Source organism: Brienomyrus brachyistius, unplaced genomic scaffold (assembly GCF_023856365.1).
Source record: "Brienomyrus brachyistius isolate T26 unplaced genomic scaffold, BBRACH_0.4 scaffold33, whole genome shotgun sequence".
Classification (NCBI taxonomy): domain Eukaryota; kingdom Metazoa; phylum Chordata; class Actinopteri; order Osteoglossiformes; family Mormyridae; genus Brienomyrus; species Brienomyrus brachyistius.
Window position 1 is genome coordinate 3,915,855 of NW_026042308.1, and position 22,477 is coordinate 3,938,331.

The 22,477-nt window shown below is 41.6% G+C and overlaps 1 protein-coding gene across 2 annotated transcripts in view; it reads right to left on the reverse strand.

Annotated features, from left to right (window-relative positions):
• The window catches only part of LOC125721415 (NACHT, LRR and PYD domains-containing protein 3-like), a 145,919-nt gene that overhangs the window by 33,776 nt on the left and 89,666 nt on the right, over positions 1 to 22,477 (reverse strand). The window lies entirely within an intron of this gene.

The following is a 22,477-nucleotide window of genomic DNA, read 5'->3' on the forward strand; positions in this document are numbered from 1 at the left end:
TGCCTGCTGACGCCTTCTCTCCTCATCCTGCTTGCGAAAAACTTGCAGATCTGGCCATTTAGGACCCAGCTGTCCACCATCTGGCTAATCTGTGCTGTGATACCGGGCCACCATACTGACAGTGTAGCTCTGGCTCGGCATTTTGTAATTCCCTGATAGCCTTCATGCAGACGCTGAAGAACATCCGCTCTCAAGGGGGGAGGTATCACAAGTCCTTCTCCCTTCATGAGAAGGTCGTGAGCAAGGTGAAAATCCATTCTGTGCTGCCAGTATGGTTTAATGTCTGGATCTAACTTACATCTCTCTGGCCATTCTGTGAAACAGTGGTTTGTCACTTGTCTGCATACGTCATCTTCTTTCTGCGCTGTCTTTATCTCCTCCAGCCTTTTGTCTCCACGTCTTTCTCTAGCTGAAGATGCCGTTCAATCAAAACGAATATTTTACTCACTTATCTTTTGATCTTTTATGATTCCATGTGTACCACCTCCAAATTATTTTGAAGATTTGAAATCCATTGTATCCAAATTAATTTGGAACGGCAGACAACCCAGGAAACGCTTCTCAGTTTTACAGCGCACCAAATCAGACGGTGGCCTCGCCCTCCCTGATTTTAAGCTGTAGCATTGGGCATTTCAAATTAGGGCTATGCGCACTTGGACAGACGCAGGCCGTGTAGTGTCGTGGAGAGGTATTGAATCGGCTATAGTGCATCCCCACGGACTCCAGGACTTACCTTTCCCAGGGGTAGGTCTTCGTAAATCACGACACAAACTTGGTTGTATCTTTTCATCCACCTTAGCTGCATGGTACAACGCCGAAAAAGTAATAGGTCAACAATCTCCTTTATGGAACAATTTCCACTTTCTGTCAGACTATAAAGCTTTTGTTTGTCCCCCCTGGTCATCCAAGGGGGTTTTCACATTGTCTAATACGTTTGATGCGAATGGTGTGCACACATTCCAGGACATTCAAAAAGAATACAGTCTGCCTGGCTTCTCATTTTTCTTCGACCTCAGGCTACGATCCACAATGAAGGCCTATGCTGTGCCATGGAATTCTGTCTTAGATGATCACCCAGTGTTTAGCTGGATCGATCCTGTCGAGGCATCTAAAGGCACAGTCACAAACATTTACAACAATTTACTCCTTAATGTTCATAAGCCTTTGAAGATTCTGTCAAAATGGGATTTAGAACTTTCTAGGTTAGGATTCCACCCGGTTTGGGAAACAGTGCGGTCGAATCTTTGCCTTACTTCCAAAAACCTTAGTCATGTACGTATTCACTTTAAAACTATCCATCGTTTCTATTGTAACCCTACAAACGGTATCTCATCAAACCTGCTCCCCATCCATACTGCAGCATTTGCAACACTGACACTACCGGTACGTTTCTACATGTTCTGGGACTGTCCAGTGATCCAACATTTATGGAAGCTTGTCACTCGTATGTAATGTGATCTTACTGGACTATACTTTGACATGGAGCCTTGCTTACTATTGCTTAACGATGACTTGATGTACCAGTTCTCATTACGTGATAAAAAACTGTTAAAGGCAGGCTTTACAGCTGCTAAGAAAACCACACTACAGTGATGGATACACCCTGATACAAACCTGAAGCAATTCTGGATTGTCTCATTCCATTACATTGTCTGTTTAGAGTATACCACTGCAATGATTAACAAGGCAAAGCAATCACTGTAAATACCTGGAGGAATATGGCTGCTGCTCTTAAAGAGCTTCTTTGAATGGTCTAGTTTATATGAGTTTGCTGCCAACATGTCAAGTGTGAAAAGTTGTTCTGTGTTTCCTTTTCTTTTTTTCTTTTCTTTTTTCTCCTTTCTCTTGCTGCTTTTTTGTCATTTATTCTTGTGGTATCTCTGTCCTGTATGTGCCTTCTGATAAATTGACGGAATGACAATAAAATTATAATCACAAAAAAAACAGCCTCAACTACAACATTATACATTTTTGCTGTACACAGTATCTTGTCACGGTTGATCAAAACATGATTCACCCCTGTATTCCCATAAAGTGTCCTGTAGGGCCTGGATTAGGTCCACAGCTCTAGCTAGATCAAGGGAAGGTGCTTGAAGCATGTCTGACAGATATTTGGCTTCCCCAAGAATCTTCCTAAGAACTGCTAGAATTCCAATAAAGGTAAGGTCTACTTGTGAAAGCAGGCCCCGTGCATCCACTGATCTCTCCGCACTGCTCTCTCCATCTATCTCATGTAGTACACGCAATACAGCTGGCAGTCTGTCCATGAGATTTTTACATGCATAGTACCTGCATGCCCATCTGGTATCACTGACTTTCTGTAGCTCTCTTGGTGCATCCTGATACATGTCTTGTTGAACTGACAACCATTTCTGGTGAACATAAGACCCTGACATGTACCAATGAAAAAAAACATGAGTTCCATGTGCGATCTTTTCAGGTATCGTGATTTTGTTGAATTGATAGATTAATTGTTGTGGCCAGCGTGCGTATATAAGATCCGGTTGTAGTTGCGTGTGGGACCACCCTGTAACCGGTGACGTGACTCTCCATGTGCCAGTATCTCCTTTTTGGGTCACCCCGTTCAACAGCACGGCCATATTTAATCTCCTCCTTAGCTTCTGCTTCTAAATGGTCAAAAAGAAAAAATGCTTGATCAGCAGACGACAGAAGCCAGGCCCGCATACAAACTCGCACCTCTTCCTCCCACTCCTCAAAGCTCACACCAGACCTGCCCCCAAACATTGGACACTTCCGGTCTCTAGAAATAAAAGTAAAACGTTCAGTATAGACACGAGGCTCGACCGAAACAGGTGGAGGTGCAGGGGAGGATTGGGTGGCAGTAGAGGGACCTGGAACTTCTGCTCGTTCCTGGTGCAAACGATCATTATCAGGCTGGAGCTGCCCAAACAAATTCCTGAGCTGCTGCACTTCGTCGTCCATAATGACAATAGGACAATAAAACTAGACGGCACAAACGAAGCCCGGCAAACAAAATTTACTCAAAATAGTAGCGGCTCCTGGGAAACTAATGCTGCTGTTTTACTTTGCCTTTCCACTATGACAAATTAAACACCAAAAAATAAAAAATCTCACCTAACCTCCGCAGGGAGCGATCAGGGAGTCACATCTGCACCATGTACTGGTGAAATCCTGCCGACTACGCCCACTCCGATATAAAAGCACACAAATTCATAATCACCGCCCGGGGGACGTGAAGACCATGAACACTGCCTTTATTATTCTGCGTTCAGTTAACACTCCAAAGGAAAAACCAAACAGCAAAGCAATTACTTTAAAAATTACCCACAAATGGTACAAATCAAATCATGTTAGAATAACACTCCAATCACACAAAGAAACCCAAACCCGGCAGCTATTACCTTGGGGTGGGGGGACACACTGTCAGAAGGTACTCGACAGGGTCACCACATCACATGGCGTAGATACACACACCAGGGGGGTGGGCTAAGAAGGCAGAGCGACCACGACCACAACCTACCCCCCCCCCCCCAAACCAGATCCTCACCACCCAACACCAAGCCTCCCCAACGGCGCCCCACGGTTTACGTACAACAAACTAAACAAAACACATAAATACTTAATACTAATTAAACAGGAAACCCGAAAACAAAATAAAAAACGAAACAAAAGCAGAAAACACAGCAGGACAAAACAGCAGCAATTGTAGTGGCTCAGTATCCCACCGGCTGCCTGGCTCACGCCGGTCCGGGACACTCCACCAAATCGCCATCCACTGACTGATCACAAGCGGTATTAAAAGGGAACCTTAAAACGGGAACAACTGCAAGTGGCTAGGTTACCAAGCCCTCGCAATCTGCAGTGATGGAGATGCCCACAACTAGGCTAATTTAGTGAGGAACCTCCCTCAAAGGTACAACGGCGAACACCCGCCTGCTTCAGATCACAAGCCCATGTTCTGAATCACTATTCTACCAACACACAGGTAGAAGATGAAGAACTCTCCTCAAAGTAGTGCTGTCAGTTGGACCTTGTAACATGAATAATCATAGTGGAGAGTTACAATTATTATTTTAATGGGAAGACCTGAGATTTTTATTGGGGGGGGGGGGGTCCCACCTTCAGAAACAGCCAGTGAGACTCGTTTACCTCAAACCTTCTGACCATGTGAGTCTCATTAATGAAACCGTATCTTAAGCCCAGCCGGAGCCCACCTCCCCAAGGGTACACTCTACTTTCCCAGAAAATGCCAAGATGGATTCAAATTCAACTCCCAAACCTACTGTCAGTTTTTAGAAGACACTTTCTTCAAGCAGCGGTACAGGATAAAGTCAGCATCTTTCAGGAGGACCATGATTTTTACGCAGGACAATGCTCCATCGCATGCATTGAAGTACTCCACTGCATGGCTAGCCAGTAAAGGCCTTAGGGATGACAAAATAATGACATGCCTCCCTTCCTCACCTGACATAATCCCTATTGAGAACTTGTGGGCCCTGCTTATATGGGAGATTTACAGTGAAGGAAAGCAGTACAGCTCTCTGAACAGTGTCTGGGAGGCTGTGGTTGCTGCTGCAAAAAAAGTTAATCGTCAACAGAACAAGAAAATAACAGATTCCATGAATGGAAGACTTATTGCTGTTCAGCAGCCGGACTGCTTGGGGGAAGAAGCTATTGCACAGTCGTTCAGACCTGCTCCTGATGCTGCAGAATCTTCTTCCGGATGGAAGAGGGGTAGTAGACAGTTGGTGGGTGGGATGGTACCGGTCAGTCACAATGCTGGTGGCCTTACGGATGCAGCGGGAAGTGTAAGTGTCCTGCAGGCTGTGGAGGGAGCTGCCGATGATGCACTCAGCGGTCTGCACAGTCTTCTAAATGGTCCGGACCGCTGAGCGTATCATCAGCAGCTCTCTCTCCAGCCTGCAGGACACTCACACTTCCTGTTGCGCCCATAAGGAGGTGGCTATATTGCTCACTAATTGATATTTCATGTCAGAAATGTTTATTTGGAAATTATGTGATGTTTGTTTATTATTCGCACTTTGAAAGATGATAATAAACAAGGGAGATGGGAAAATGTAGGTTTTTCATTTAGTTGCATAATAATTGTGCACACTAATAGTTGTGTAATAATTGTGCACACTAATAGTTGTGTAATAATTGTGCACACTAATAGTTGTGTAATAATTCTGCACACTAATAGTTGTGTAAGAATTCTGCACACTAATAGTTGTGTAATAATTCTGCACACTTGTGTAAAAATTGTGCACAGACATGTATTCCCCTGATAATGTTCACACTCACATTTCCTTTGCATAACATTCAGGCTTCAGGTTCATTAACATTTTGGACTGACTGATGACACTATATTTGTTTATTATTAAAATTAATCCCAAAAACACAACTCGCCTAATAATTGTGAACACAGTGTATTACATTGTGGGATCCAAATGTCCCCCACGATGAGATAAAAACCTTTTGCCATATAAGGACATTTTCACTCCCCACACCCCACAAACATAACCTCAATTTCATAAAAAAAATCTGTGAATAGAATCACAAAACTGAAAATACCTAAAATCTTGTATTTTGTTTGCTTACTTATGGTTAAGGGTAGACTGTCATTGTTGGGATTAGAGTTTTCACGATCGAAACAAATGGAGAGTCCCCACAAAGATATAATTACAAACCTCTGTGTGTGTGCGCGTTAGCGTGTGTGTGTGCGTCTGTGTGTGTGTGCGCGTGTTAGCGTGCGTGTGTCTGTGTGTGTGTGTGCGTGTTAGCGTGCATGTGTGCGCCTCTGTGTGTGTGCGTCTGTGTGTGTGTGTGCGCGTTAGCGTGCATGTGTCTGTGTGTGTGTGCGCGTGTTAGCGTGCATGTGTGTGCCTCTGTGTGTGTGTGTCTGTGTGTGTGTGTGCGTCTGTGTGTGTGTGTGCACGTTAGCGTGTGTGTGTGCGTCTATGCGTGTGTGCGCGTGTTAGCGTGCATGTGTGAGTCTGTGTGTGTGTGCGCGTTAGCGTGCATGTGTGCGTCTGTGTGTGTGTGCGTGTGTTAGCGTGCATGTGTGCGCCTCTGTGTGTGTGCGTCTGTGTGTGTGTGCGCGTGTTAGCGTGCATGTGTGCGCCTCTGTGTGTGTGAGTGTGTATACCTGGCTACAGAAGATGGATGGATGGACAGATGGAATTTGCAACCTTACTAAAGGGTAGCAGAAGCACTTCTGACACTTGAACCCTGATGATAAGTACAATTATTTATGTAAAAGTGCATCAGTTTTGTACTTAGTGGCATTTGCCAAACATGCTTGTAAAGGTGAATTCTGCCAGAGGTCAGTGCTGTGGGTTGGCGTTTGGCTCAGTGGCTTATATCACTATGCTCCTGTGACTAAGGCCCTTAACCCCAAACGCACCAGTGACTGCCTGCGTCTGCCTTCTCAAAGAAACAATTTTAAATTGTTTGACTGTGGAATTTGAGCTTCGTGGGTCCAAACCTGCTTAGTCACATCGCCTTAAGTTTGCTGCTCAACTCGCCGCTTTCTCAATTGTAAGTCGCTTTGCAAAAAAATATCTCCAAAATAAAAGTAAATGCTCTTTTTTGCAGGAGAAAAAATGATCAACATGTATTTTAAACGGTACAAAAGTGGGTCTGACCTTCATGCAGTTTCAACAAAACGTGGGTGGGGACAAGGGACGTCGCGATATAATGTGATCATACGATTACGTTTGCAGAAAAATAAAAGGACAGCGATAATGGTTCCCAGCAGCACAAACCAAAGACAATCGGATGAAAGCAGAGTGGAATATGGGAGTATGGTAGACGATCCTTTCATAGCATCCAGATTTCTTAATGTTTGCTAGGCTGAGTTTGTTTCTATGGCGAGGAGCCCAGCACCAAGTTACACAAGAAAATAAGCTGGAGGAAAGCAGCAGGCAAAAGCCTGACCCAGACGCAGCCCCGGTGCACGCCGGTTGGCGGCTGGGGAAACTTGCCGCGCATCGCCCCTACGGCGGCTGTTTCAGCTCACGGTAGGAAGCCGCCATCTAGTGGTGCGCTTTGGGAATTGCATGTAGCGCCAAAGTTCCTCGAAATTGTTACAGTATCATGGACCTAAAGACTCATTGAGGTTTCACTCCAAACACAATATTGTGCAGTTTGGGGATTTGCGTTGGTGTTTTTGGGCTCATCATCACAGGTCCTGAGGGCCCATAAGTCAAATAAGTAAAATGTAAGTCAGTATAAATGTATATACAACAGTAACTATGGTAGATTTCTCTCTGGTAGGTCTCTCTGACCTTACTGCCCTGGGAGAAAAGCCCAGTGTAACATGGGCTAAAATGTAAATGTGTAGTTTTTTAGATCTTAATCTGAAAATCCGTTCTTCGTTTTCCCAGAAGGTGGCAGCACATGAACACTGCAAAACTGCAAGCTTGGCTTGTCGCTTTGTATACAATAGTGCGCTATCCGTATATTAAAAATACTACATAATTACATACATCAATCAATTTCAAGAACAGAAAGATGCCCACACAATATACCAAAATCTTAAAATCCCCCTTGGCTGCATGTTACGCTGTAGTTTGGTTTGTCTAAGCTCCATACTTTCCCAGAATTACCCTGGACTGCTTCCAGTACGGAAGCCCAAAGAATCAGACACGAAGCTCACATAACTTGGCAAGAGGCCCCTGAATTACCTAAAGTGGATGGAGTTTTCACCTCGGCCCATGGGGATTCAGAGCAGACACAAATGAGCGTGAACCCATGTGTGATTTACAGTAAAAGGTGACTGAACACAATACACAGCCTCTGTAGTGTCTCCACTGTCCAGCAGGGGGTGCCACATGAAAGCTGCCCAGCAGGAGTAAACAGGTTTCCGGAGATGATGCATTGCAGTCCCACAGTCCTCTAGTCTTAAGTGCTCAAATTTTGTGGTCCCTCTATACCTTAGTCTCATAGTCCATAGTGCCCAATTCCCCTTTGCCCCACTTCCATGATCCACAAGTCCCTAGTCTCCTTGTTTCTCAGTCCCATAGTCCCTAACACTGTAGCCCCTTTTCCCCTGGTCCCGTATTCCCTTAGTCCCATAGTCTCCTAGTCCTGTGGCCCCTAATCCCATAGTCCACTACTCCTTAGTCCCCCAGTTCCTACTCCCTATTCACCTTGTATTAAGCAGGGAGCAGGATTCTGAGGCCATCTGATATGCTTTACAATGAAGCTGTGCTAAAACCAGTATATGCATGAGGGAGTTTGCCCTGCCCTGTACTAGACTGGCTGTTCCTGTAAATCACTTATATGAAAGTGCCTGTGGAACACAGATAAAATCCACATGTCTGAGGTGGCTGGCATCTGGTCTTTCTCATGTGTCAAGCCTGCGATGCAGCATTCAAACACATGGTCTCCTTTTACAGCCAGCAGGTTACGCAAACGTACCGCTCAATCGGGGCCATGTGGACAGCTGTCTGCCATCTCTGATTGGCCGTTGAGTCCATGGACCCCAAAGGTTAAACTGGACACTGGCAGGCGTGTCCGATTCATCAGATTCCCGTCTGCTGGGTTGGGCAGCATCACATTGAGGAAGAACCTCATTGTGTTTTCAGCTACCTGGCATTAGGAGCTGATTACTTCAAGTCATTAGGACTTTTTTCTTAGAGATTCTCTAGCAGAACAAGTAGAGTGTTGCATTTATGAATGATTGGTCATGGGTTCAAATCCCCCAAGAATATGCATAAAACATAACCCTTCCCACTGCTGTAAGTCACTTTGGGTAAACAAGTCTGGTAAATGCAAAAGTGTTTCTACAAGTGGTACAACAGCATGCCCTACTGGTCAGATTAAAATGCTGTTTGGATATATTCCATTTCATAATGTGGCTTCTGATTATAACATCAATGTGTAATAGGAATTGATTGGAAACGTATTCACTACTTCTTTTACAAATGTATTTATCTGGATGAACTGGTCCAATTGGTCTCTCTTACCTTAGACCCCTGGGAGAAAAGCTTAGTGTCCATGGGGTTAAATGTAAATGGATATTCTATGTGATGAGTAATATAATCTGGGTTAAGGACGACTCAGATGCAGTAGCTCTGGGAAAGACACAGGCTTTATTAAGGGAATACAGCAAACAACACTTGGAAGAATGATGACGGAGCTGAGGAACCATGAGAGCAGGAACATTTATACACAGTAATCAGCGACGGGAGAGAGGTGTAGGAGGCTAACAGATCAGGGTGGAGAACGTCAACGATGGGATACAGCTGGGGAGAATTAGGAGAGTTACGGAGGGCCATTAGTGACCTCTGCTGGCTCAATTGGGAGGAGACGGGATAGATCACGTAAGTACTAAGATTAGACGCATCCATCTTCCAAACACTTATCACAAGGGTATCCCAGAGCCAATTACAGGAAACGCAGGGCACAAAGCTGGGGTCCACCATGGATACAATGCCATTTAATCACAAGGCACACACAGTTATGGAGTCCGGACAATTTACAGATGCCTGTCTGAGTCGCTGCAGGAAGAAACCCATGTGGGATAAAGAGAGCAAACAAACGCCACACAGACAGCATAGGAGAAGGATGGAAACATTCGACACTGCAGCTGCAAGGCAGCCCTGTTACCCACTGAGCCGCCCCTCACTGGATTCTCATGGTTAAAACAGGACAACATGCCCAATACATTCAAAATGCACATGTGGAGGATTTCAGCCATATGGTTTTGAGTAACTTCTACACTTCATTACACCTAAATCAAGGAAGAATCAAATGTACAAGCCCATTATACAAAATATAAGATGCAAACACATAAAAAATATTTTGTAAAAACATTAAAAACAGATTAATATATATTGTGCAATTTGAAACTTTACATTTAGACCTCACTTAGAAAACGCAGGTGATGACCAGCCCAACCAGCAGTTCCGTCTGGTTGTACAGAATACCTACTCAATTAAATTTTGAGGTCATGACTAAACTAAATTTCAGCTCTGCCTTTAACATCAGCAGTTAGATGAAACTGATCATTCCAGAGGGAAATACAGTGAAGCCATGAAACATACTAGATGTAAATATATTAATTTTCACATACACTTGAGCTCAGTGAATTCAAGCACGTCATACACTGTAAAAAAAAAAGAATCCATCAAAAAATGGTTTTAAGTTAATGGACTCTTCCTTCAATTTACAAATATTGTAAATTCAGTTTTCCACAGTTTCTTAAATGATAGTTTATTTTCATTTTAAATTTTTCATTCTGCCAATGTAGATTTGTTTGTTTAATAAATGGTGTTCTTCATAAAAGTACAACAAGTAATTTGAGAATATAGTGATTCACTACATTGATTATTTTTCATAACTCAATGGCCCATAAACATATAGTTATCCATCTGAAGCTGGATTTAAACCAGCAAACTTTGGATTACAAGCCCAAATACTTGAGCTACTGAGCCACACACTTACACTGACTCAGCTTAAGTTGCAGAGACACAGTGGACTTTCTGTTGGATGTCAGACAGAACGGCAAAGGACCCCTCACTAACAGGAACCTAAAACACACAAACACCTGGGAACACTTCAAATGCGTGATCTGACTCTGCAAGGGGAGAACATGTTCATGTGGAGTCTTGGCTTTTCACAATGTTTCATTCCTGCTTATAGCTAAGGTTTTTTTTAGCCGTTGTCACTCTAAGGTTGCCCATTAATGGTTTGGAATTGGGAATGTAAAGCTGTTTTGTTAGCATGTCTGCCTTACAATTCCTTTACTGTAAGTCGAGGCCTGCTGGAGCTCAATTCTGCTCCATGGCGCTTGTATTTACTCTTTATTTTTTATTACATTATGTTTGAGACTAACCCCTTTCTCTACCTCTCCATTCCTCCTGTCGAGCTCCATACAGAACTAGTGGAGAAAAGGGGTGCTTGGAGGGGAGACGATATCTCTGGATGCCCACTTAAGAAATATCTGCGTTACCTTCCAATACACCTTCCAAACTTAAGTGGATTGAACATGGGTGCTGTTGAATTAATAAAAAAATGCACTGTATTAAAATTATTTTGTTTATATAACATAAAATTGAACTATAAACATGAAATTTAAATCTGTTTATATATTGACAAAATAATAATTCAGAATTTTGAACCCTCATTGAACAAAATTAAACCTAATATGGACAAATGGAAAGCATTGAAATTATCCTTATGGGGGGAAAGTTAATGTTACTAAAATGGTTGTGGTGCCTCAAGTTAATTATCTCTCTATGATGCTTCCATTTAATATTCCGGAAAGGATATTTGAACAGTACGAGAGTATAGTAAAAGATTTTTGTTGGGAAAGAATAAACCTAGGATTAAAATTACTTCGCCCAGAGACAAGGGAGGTCTAGGATTGCCAGATGTTAGATTATATAGCATGTCATTTGAAATAGCCGAACTCTACTATCACTGGAAGAATGTGAATTCTGATGTGGACTGGATAGCTATCGAGAGCGATTTGGCTTCACTATTTCAACCTCTGCACATTCTGTCACAATGGGGGGACAATATAAGAAACACAAACCCGATAATATCTTTTTCGAGGAATATATGGATCAAAATACATAAGAAGCTTAAAGTATCACATGACATGCAGCCATATTCCTCAATTTGGCACAATCCTGAAATACAAATAGGAAAAAGTATGGAAACAATGGCAAGAAGATGAATGGTCAAGAATACTTTCTAGAGTGGGGAAATATTATAGGGAAGTAAAAGGTACATTTATTCAGTATAAAATTATACACAGATAATACTGGACACTAGTTAGACTAAATAGAACTGGACTAATTAATACTGATCAGTGTTGGAATTTTAGAAGGCAGGTGGGGGTTTATTTACACATGCTGTGGCAGTGCTCTCAGGTATATGCATTTTGGGGTAGAGTTCTTGGTCTCCTGGACAAATGGCTAGGCTTTACTTTACCCCGCAAACCTGACTCTGTCTGCTAGGAGATAGAGTGGAATTGCCAAAGGTGAATAATAAACAGTTTAAGGCTGTGATGGTGGGACTCATAACTGCCATGAGGGTAATATTAAGGCATTTGAAATCCTCAACAATCCCCAATATAAAGGAATGGACCGATGAGATGATTAAGGCAGCTTCATATGAAAAAATGTTGGACAGACTAAATGGGAAACGAGGTATAATGAAAATGTGGGAATGTTTCTAGGGCCATGTTTTTGAAGGATAAATGGCTGGGAGGTTGAACTAGTGATTGGTCATATTGTTTTATAAATGTGAATGGCTGAAGTGCTGTAACTTTTTGGTTTGAAAAATAAGAAAAATTTGAATTACAAAATAAAATGCTCTTAGAAAGTAATTTCATGTAACTACTAGTCTTAAAATTAATTACATCCAACAGTACATTTTTTAGTGTAGGTAAGTAGATGGATCGATAAAATTAAATAATTATTACAAATCACAAATAACTATTACAGTCAAGGCCAAAAATATTGGCACCCCTGCACTTGTGTCAAAAACACACCCCTTCTCCTAGAAAATTGTTGCAATTACAGATGCTTTGGCATTGTCATTAATTTCTCTTGTTGGCACTTGAAGAAAACAAAAAGAGGAAGAAGGTTGTACACCCAAATAGGCCATTTGATCCATGTTGATCTTAGTCTTTCTCATGATGGTGGGTAAATCTGGGGTGGCTCTTGTGGTCCTCATATGAGGTCTTTGGTGCACATTAAGTGAAGCAGATACAGGCCACCCATTGTGTACCTCTGTGCCATTTAAATGGCCTTGCAATCTGAAGAGGTCTGCAGGTCACAGTGATTTAACACTGGTCCACTTTTTCTTATGGCCTTGAGCCAGGTCATGACAATATCTTGTGTAGCACTAATGACGTAATGGCATCTGCTCATGTTATCTCATAACTTGAAGCTGTTAGTGCAGCACAACCCACACGGCACCAACAAGACATTGAGAACAATCCCAGCAGCCCTCGGCTCTCTTACCCAATGCTGTTATAAGCGGACCAAACTTCTTTAAATTTCTCTTCCACAGTGGCTTTTGAAAAAAATAAGCAAATCACGCAATGCTATTGAAATTATTAAAACATAGAGATTAACAGTCAGATATGTTTTATGATTTTAAATGAGCAAGTGATATACTTGATATAACATGAATGTATTTCTTATTTCTTTTTTTTTGGGTTTTCTGTGGTGAGAAATGAAAGCTACAGGCATGTAAATATTGCTTCCTGTAGTAACTTGTAAAATGTTCCTCATTGTTAACAATCACATTACATGTGAAGGTGTCAGTCAGTGGAAACACATAGTGAGGCACGCTGGCCAGCCATTGTATTCGTTCAGGACCAGCCCATCAAGTAAAGGTTTCAGCACCACGGACAGTGACCTGTGTTAAACTGACCTCAGGTTCCTACATTGGCTCTATGGAATTTTCTGTAAATAATTAGATGCCACTGGCCCCCTACATGCGGAAATGTTTCCCCCTCCCCCAGACTTCTTCAGAGAGCTTTGGAGGACATTGTCTGCACGCTACCAGAGGCAACTAAGCATCCGAGTGGACTGGCGGATTCTAGGTGGTCAGGTTTGTTGAGGCCTGGATCTTCCCCGCGGGGATGTTGGAGGTCCCTGTACAAGCCCCCCATTGAGAAGCACATGGTGGATCTTCAGTGGCAGATTGTGCACGGGGCAGTGGCCACAAACAGACAGGTGATGCACATTGATCCCACAGGGTGGCAATTGGTTTTCTTAGCTAATCTGTTTCTTTAAAACAAAGAAATGGATTGTTTACTTGTGTCTTTTATTCTACATCATAGATAATGTGAACCTTCATATAAGTAAGAGGTAATATTTTGCTCAGTATCAGTTCAAGTTCAAATACTTCAGGTTTTTTATTTGACAAAACACATAAAATTGTCATGCAAAGTCATTGATTTATTTTTAAAACTATTGCACTGTGATACATTTAACATCATATTTTCAGTTCTGCCAAATCTCTTATTGACAGCTTACTGGTTTTCCAATGGCTTGTGGCGTCACATGGTGGTCAAAAATGATATTACAGGCTTTTGTTGAAATTACCTTAAAATTCATCTGGAATATATTGATTTATGCTGTAATTAATAATGCAAATTAACACAGATGGGGCCATTTTGACCCAAAACAGCTAGTTGGAGGGTAGCAATCCTCCAGATTGCAAAGGTCAAGATACTAAAACCTGGAAAAGTACAAAGGACTGGAGCAAAAGAATAACAGTGAAAGCTGTCAGAAACAGGCAGGAAACTCTGCATGGATGTTTTGGAAGAGGTAGATGGTCCAGTTGGCTGTATTAGTCAGTCTGCTGAGAAACATAGCGCCAACAAGCCAACAAAATGCAACAAACATTTAGGACTGACTGCAGTATTCAAAGCATGATTGTGTTTTTCTTAATTTTTATTGATTTATTTTTGGATTATTAATTTTTTAAAGTAACTTGATTCCGTTAAAAGGGGTTTGTCCATTTGCTTTAGCAGAAGTTCGTGTAAGTATGATGTTCACCTTCCCTTTTCATAGTCTAGTCTTTGCCAAGTTTTATGCTTATTTCCCCTGGTTAAGTTAATCTGACTTGTGTGTTTAGGAGGGTCATACAGGCTTTTTGTTTGTAATGGAAGCACAGGGTCTGTACTTGCAGCTTATTTGCCATGCTAATGGAAGCATTTTACCTTCCTCTCTAATCTCTTTTTTTCTTGGCTCTCACTGCAGTCTCCTCTATGCCAGGGTTTCTCAACCCAGTCCTTGGACCCCACTGCAAAGATCCACAGTTTTGCTCTGTCTAAGCTCTCAACACAGCAGTAAAAGGTGACTGTTTGGTTCATGCATGCAGGGATCTGGGACAGAGCAAAAACGTGGAGCTGTCTGGTGGGCTGAGGAATGAGTTTAGAAATGCTGCTGTATGAAGTATTAAACCATTTGGCCGGTTGGATAAATGTTAAAATGTTTTTTCAAAATATAAAAAGAGATAATCTTCTGTTTTGCGTCTCATTACAAGCAAACTTGTTTTTTGTTTTTATGTCACTCTAGTATTTGATATCTAATTTTCAGTCTTCTGGCAATATAATCTGGTGAATGGGGAAAGACTTCCAGCAGGGGCTCCGGTTTCCTCCCACAGTCCAAAAGTGCGCAGGGTAGGTTAATTGGCAAATCTGAGTTGTGAGTGTTTGCGCCCTGCAGAGTGTTGACTCCTGCCCAGGGTTGGTTCCTGCCTACGCCTGTTGTTCCAAGGACAGGCTCCGGTCCCCCCTGCGACCTCAGTTTGGCTTGCTGTCTCCCCGCTTGGTTTTCTTTGGTTTACGTCTTCACTAGCCCCCTCGTTGCTTTGACTTGTGTGTAAGTTATGTATGTGTGATTGTATTGCTGCATAGGGAGTGACTGCTGTTTTGTTTTGCAAGTGTGTGTTGGACTCTGTTTATTTGGTCAGGGAGTGAGGTGGAGTGTTTGTCTTTTGGTTTCCTTTTCTTTTGCACTTAGGTGAGATTAGCTGTGGGTCGCACTTGATAGTTGGGGATTTTGTTTGTTATTTTGGCTGTGGTCTCTCCCAAAGTCTTTTGCACCGGGTTATTTGTTCAGTGTCAGTATTATACATGAAAAAAATTAAAATACAAAAAATATCCCTTTGCCCACTGGTGTTCCCTTCTTGCCCTCACCCTGTTTGTCCCTTTATCCCATTCCCCTTTCCCGTGAATACTGTTACACTCCAACCCTAGACAGGATATCATAACAGCATCTTACCTATAGTTTTAAAAGAGATGAGGGATATTATTCATTGACCTTTATCTTTGCTATTTCAGAAATCCATATCTGCCGGTGTGGTACCTTCTGACTGGAAGTATACACTGTAAAAAAGGCAAAATTTGTCACAGTTTTAAAGCATTTTATATCAGCCAATTTGACTACAGTATAGTTATTTTTTTCCTCTTATGTTAAATGACAGAAAAGGTTTATCAAAACTACATTGCATAAACATATTTTTACGCACAGTTTGTAAAATAACAGGGAAACCCCTTCAGTGAAACTGGTCAATTTCTTTTCTGTATTTTTACAGAAATTAAACTTATGGTCATATGCTTTATCTGTAAAATTTTAATGGTTTTATTGTACCAACATGTGTTTTAGTAAAACGAAGGCACAACAGCTGTTTTCTATGATTTTGCTTTCATTAACTTTAATTTTACATTCAGTGTACATAAAATCTACATTGTTTTACTGTAATAAACCAGATATCCACCATAATTGTACTGTGTTGTTGGATATATACGAAATGGTTTGCACAGAGCTAAGGTTATAAACATAAAAAAATGACTTAAAATTAGAAAACATAGACCCTATATTATAGGGAATATGCGAGTCATCGAATTGATATTGTAACGAACCCAAACTACAGTAGCGTCAGAGGCTGTGAAAGGAGAACAGATCACCACCAGACTGCAGCTACAATTACAAAGATACTTTTATTCAGTACAATTCATGCAGCGACCCATCGGGTCGGATCTGGATTCACAAAGAGTTCGGTCCTGCTTTCTCCCCGTAGCACACCACCCCTTTTTAAGCGTGTGTTAACCCACGCTACCACACAGTAAATCCCGCACCACACAACATCCCCATTAGGGCACGGCACACCAATAGCACTGCAATGCACAGTAATCCCCACACTTCGGGCACAGGCAAGCGTTACGGGACCAGAACCGCCTACTGTATATAGTCCTGTCCCGACCCTAAGCGGTTACACTGCGCATTTAAAACACACAGAACACTCACACAATAAAGACATAATTAAAACATAACACCCCCTCCCCCCCCGGGGATCCAGACCCTCCCCCGGGGAAGGAATAATCACACCGGTCCTCGCCCTACCGCACCGGGAACTGTCCCTACCGCCCACTCTCTGCCCTAAACGGCATGCGAGCGGCACCTCCCTCCCGGGACCCAACCCGTACGGTGCCTACCAGACCAAATCTCCCTAACGCGCCTCCCACTCCCTCTCTTAACCCCAGATCCCTCACAACCCAGGTGTAGCCACTTAATTAACTATTACCTTCCACGCCCATTCCTCACCCTCCACACGCACACATATCATCATTACACAGTATTTGAGGGATGGAGGGATGAGAAGAGTGGGATAGAGGGAAATATAAGGAGAAGGAGGTTCCTCGGAGCTCCGAGATGTGTTTGGCTGTAATAAATCTGGAATATAGCTATATGACATAGTTTTTGATAACACCAGCATTTATTTTTTAGGTTTGTCGAGCTCCGTCAAAACAGTTGAATTAGAATGAGCCCATTATGTAACTGGAACCCCTCTCACATGTAAACACAGTGACGCGCTACAGCGTTGGTTTGTTGTCTGAGGCTATGATACTGACCACAAACACATTCTCAAATTTCACTGCACCAATCACAGCATATGCAGGCAGAAAAATGATAGCAAACAACATTCAGCATTAGACTGTAAAACCATCTGTAATGTCTGTGTTTATCCAGTGGACCATAAACTAAAATAAGCTTTTCTATTTCAGATTCTTTCAGATGTTTTAAAATAATAAATAAAAAAATCATAAAAATTAAACCATGTATTACTGACTATCAGACAACTTCAACAAGTTACCAAATGTATGCAAAATCAAAGATATTCATTTGCGCCTGGCACTAACCATGTACTCCTTCACAGTACTAAGCCATAGAAAGGTCCCCAATGAAACCCCTGCAATCCTGCATCGCAGATACTCTAATCTCAGCATTTATAAGATTATATTTGTACTGCTTGCCAATTTTTATATTAGATGAAACTAAAAATTGAGAAATATCTATATACACAAGTAGTTTTTCCTGATAAGAAGGATAATATCAAGACTGTCAGCATTTACACATCGAATTATGACATATCTGAGTAGCCCAGACTGTCCGGAAAACAAAGATATACAGCATATGTGGATGACTAATGTACATACAGTGTAATAAGCATATAATCAAATGGATTGAAAAACGCTCAATAATAGACAGGATTCAAAGGGTAAATAAGGTGCATCATGTGCAAGAGAAGTTAGGTGGCATTGGGGTGCATTGTGAGTTTCATCTGGTAGCTAGAAGGGAACAAACAGGGCTTTGGGGGGGGGGGGGGGGTGGACTTCTCCGGGGGCTACATCGCTCTACCTTTTTGTAAAATGATTTATTTAAAAAAAATCTTTTCTTCTTACACTATAATGGCAGGTTTAGGACTAATACAGTACAGTCATAACCAGTGTCAAGGATTCTATGCATTGCTACACAGAGACAAGTCCAGATATTGAGCCCAAGGCTAAAATTGTGGTTTACTTACAAGTGCACTTTGCTGGGCAGTGGGGGTGTTTCTCCTTCTCTGCTCACATTTTCCCCTCTTATCCTGTCTTCTCCTCCGCAGCCCTTCCTCCTTCTCTCTGTTGCTCCTATATTCCCTCCCCTCCAGTCATCTATGTTCTCCTTCCTCTGCGGTCTCTCCTCTTCTCCCATTCTTCAGTTATACTGTCTTCTCCGCTCTCCCTGTATCCCTCCTGTCTTCTGGTCCTGTCGTCTCTTCTCCAGTCATCCCCTGCTTCTCAGTCATCTCTGCATCTTTTCTCTCATTTGTTTGCTTATTCTTTGATTGTTTGTGTTATTCCTTAACTCACCACCCCATGCTGGATGAGTCTTGATGTTTTTTGTTCTTTTTAAAGTTAGGCTTCTTCCTTTGTTTTTGTGCCATATTTTCTGCCCTCTTCTGGTTGCGGCAGTGCATGACGCGGGTGGAAAAATAGGGTTTATTACAACACACATCAAAACCAATAGGATCAGGATGGATCCAAAATAAACAGCAAATGTCCAGGAATGAACTAAATGATGGAATAAACACAACTAGAGAACTATATACATACATACAACATACAGCTATAATGAACCATCAAAGAACAGAAGCAGAACAGGCACTTAAATACAGAGCTAACAAGACACAGTGCAGGACAGTGAGAATCATAACCAATAACAAGGACTAAGGGCAACCCAGGAACAGGCGTTACAGTTAAACAGCACTGGTGAAATCAAAGTGACCTTTCAGCCACATGGTCAGCTCTGCAGCGCCCTCTGCTGTTTGCATTAGAAGCTGCTTGAAATTCCCACTCTCCTTACCAACACCTCGAAAAGCCAGGCCTTGCCGTGCCAAGTACTTAACTTCAGAAGATTTTTCTTCACTTGCTGCTGCTCTTTCCAGCTCATCTGATGGTTGAATATTAACAGGATTGATCTTCTGAATCCATGTCTTCAGTGCTAATCTGTGGCACTGCCTGTCTTTATGTGCACTGAATTTCCCCAGTGCCTTTTCCAGTTTCGCATGCCAGTCTTCACAAGAGCTGAATGTGTCTTTCATGCCAGTTTAGACATTTGTGTTACAAATTATTTTACACAGTAGAAACAAAGAACCCCCCTTAAGACGAAGGGGGGCTGTAAGGGAGCCCAGTGTGATCTTTAAACCATTTCTCCTGAAAGCAGGGTCTCCTGTTTGATAGACGTGACATTTACATTTGGCTGATTTGGTGAAGGTCCAAGCTCCTCCCCCCTCCTCCCTAATACACCTTCATCTTCACCTGCCTGTCTGCTCTCTCTCTCTCTCTCTCTCTCTCTCTCTCTCTGCCATTGACTCACACTCAGTCTCCCTGCTTAAATGCTGTATCTGAAATACACACCACAAGCCAAACTAAGAAGCATATTAAACTAACATCAGGATCAGGCTGCTGTGACGTCATTATTCACTCTTAACCATCAATATTTGCTCCTTTTCTCACTCCCCTCCATGTCGCCTGCATTCTCTGCCGTCAGCAGCCTCTTGCTGTCTCTCCCTCTTCATCTTTACTCTCAGCACAGCAGAGTTTACATGAAAGCAGTTATCAGTAAACTAGTGGTGTTTCTTGGCATGATGCTCAGGAATGGATTTCTAAGGATTTGTTACCTGAATGGGATGATTAATATATGAAGAACCCTTGACTCACATACTGTATACGTCTATCATCTGACTGACACTAATTATCTCACTGTCTCTACTTACTTTCCTGCTTTTCTGTGGTTGCCCAAAAACTCACGATTGTCACACTTCCTCTTCATGATGACACTGTGAATAAAAGCTGACTGTAATAAAACTACCTTCATTTAAATCACACATTAATAATGCAAAATACCTTAAGTAAGCAAGTATAGCTTTCTACAGTAATGGAATATAAAATTAATTAAACCTATTACTGTCTATAAAATAACACATTCAGCACTATATCAGACTTTACATGGGCTTTCTGACCAATATAAATATACCTGAGTGAGGACCGTTGTTAGTTTCTAGGAGAATGTGCAGCTAATAACATTTCCAGGTAACTTAGCCAACGCAACTGCACATGAGGCAATTACTTTAATTATAAACGTAGTAGGGGTAGTGGGCGCTATAGAGCGAAAGGGTGACTACGCCATTCTGTAACTGTCGCTAAGACGGTTATTTTATAATCACCTTTTGCTGGTTTGATTTAATATAGAATGTATACTGTGAAATGTATGCCAGTGCCCTCTGCTGACTATTTAATTGATCCGTGTTAACCCTTGAATACATGGTCAGGTGACGGAATAGGGTAGGAGTAAATGCATGCTGGGAGATTCATGGAGTCAACTTGTGGTTTGTCGGCTTGTCACGGCAGGATCTGTAATAACTCCTAAGCATTTGGTCAGAAGGCGCAAACGGTAATTTATATTTATTGTATTTACTTGTTGTCTTGTATTGAAAAGTGGAATTGCGGTGATGTATGAGCCGCTGTTTAGCGGTAATATCATGGATCTTTTAGAATGTCTTGTAAGATGAAATGTAATGCAGGAATTTAATAATATGTTTATTTTATAGTTTTTCACGGTGTCTAGAAGAATAAAGACGGAATAAACTTCAACATCTGTCAGGCGTATGTTTTCTGTACCAAATGAAGAACTTTTGGAGCTGTTATATCTTCTATAGTAAAGGTAACCTTACAGTAAATGACTTCTGCTGTGATCTGAAGCTATATAAAAAATTTTATTAAATAAGATTAAATTTACCTTCTGCGAGGGGCACCCTAATATAATGATATATATAATAATTATAATATAATATAATTATATAATTATAATAAATGTAGTATAATTATAATTGTGCCCTATTCAAACAATAAAGAGAAACTACATGCAGCACTGAAAAACTATTCCACGGCCAAAAAAAATTTAAACATTCTTTCTATATCAGAAGATAGTCTCTGACTGAAATTTCTGTAACAGGCGCCGAATGGGAAATCTTTATATAAACTGATAGCAATTAACCTAAGAGTGCATGCTTGGATTGTAGTATCTGCATGTACTGTGGAACTAAAAGGAATCATAATCAAGATATATAATTACGTAAATGAAAAACAAATACGTTGCATTTTCCTTAATAGTTTTGCACGTTGCCATAATTTATATTTAATTGTATGAAGCACCCAAGCAAAGTTTATGTTGAAATAATACTCAAGATTCTTACTGTAAGTCTTTACTCTGGCACAGTGGTGGATCTAGAAAATTTTACATGGGGTGGCAAGAGATTTTAACAGAGTGGCATGGAGGTTCAGTGAGAAACCGACTATCATTCAGAATCGTGGAGCTCAGGAGCAAACTTACACTGAAAAAGTGACAATTTATCTAAGCATTTGGACTCTCATGGTTAAAACAATGCTGATTGTACTTTTCATTATCACTGACCAGTTGTTTTTCTTTGTTGTGCTGTGCAGCAGAATGTTTCACAAACATATCCAAATTAAGAGCCTTTGCACGCTGATTCTCAATGCTCAGCAGAGTTTCCAGGTCCGCGGTGTTCATGCCCAGTTGTGCTATTTTGAAAACATAGTTTCGGGTAAATATTAGGAGGTCATGGGTTGCGGATTTTTGGGCTGATTTCATAATGTTATACAGCAGCAGACTGCAAGGGGAAAAATAAACTAATTATTATCAGTGCAAGTGGCTCCTAATCCTGAGTAATGCTGGATCTCTAGCCACCTAAAGTAAGAGACAGATGCACACGGAAAGCAGGGCTGCCGACTACCATGCATCTGGCATGACTTTCACGCTCTCAGACACTCACGCAAGGAATCTTCCACTATATTATTCCACTATAAGCCTAAATGTAGCTACATCAGAAGCGTTGGTGTAGTTTGCATACCCTACATACCATTTAGAACAGGGGTCACCAACATGGTGCCCACTGGCACCAGGATGCCCCCAAGGACCACATGAGTCACCCACGGACCTGTTCTAAAAATACCACAACTCACCAGTGGGCAGCGACTAAAATTTAATTTTATCTTGTTGCTATTCTTCTTTAATCACATTTGTATTTATATAGATTTGAAAATGACAATATCCAAAAAAGCATTTAAAACGTGTTTATTCTACATGAAGTTTAGATAAGTTTAGGTAAAGTC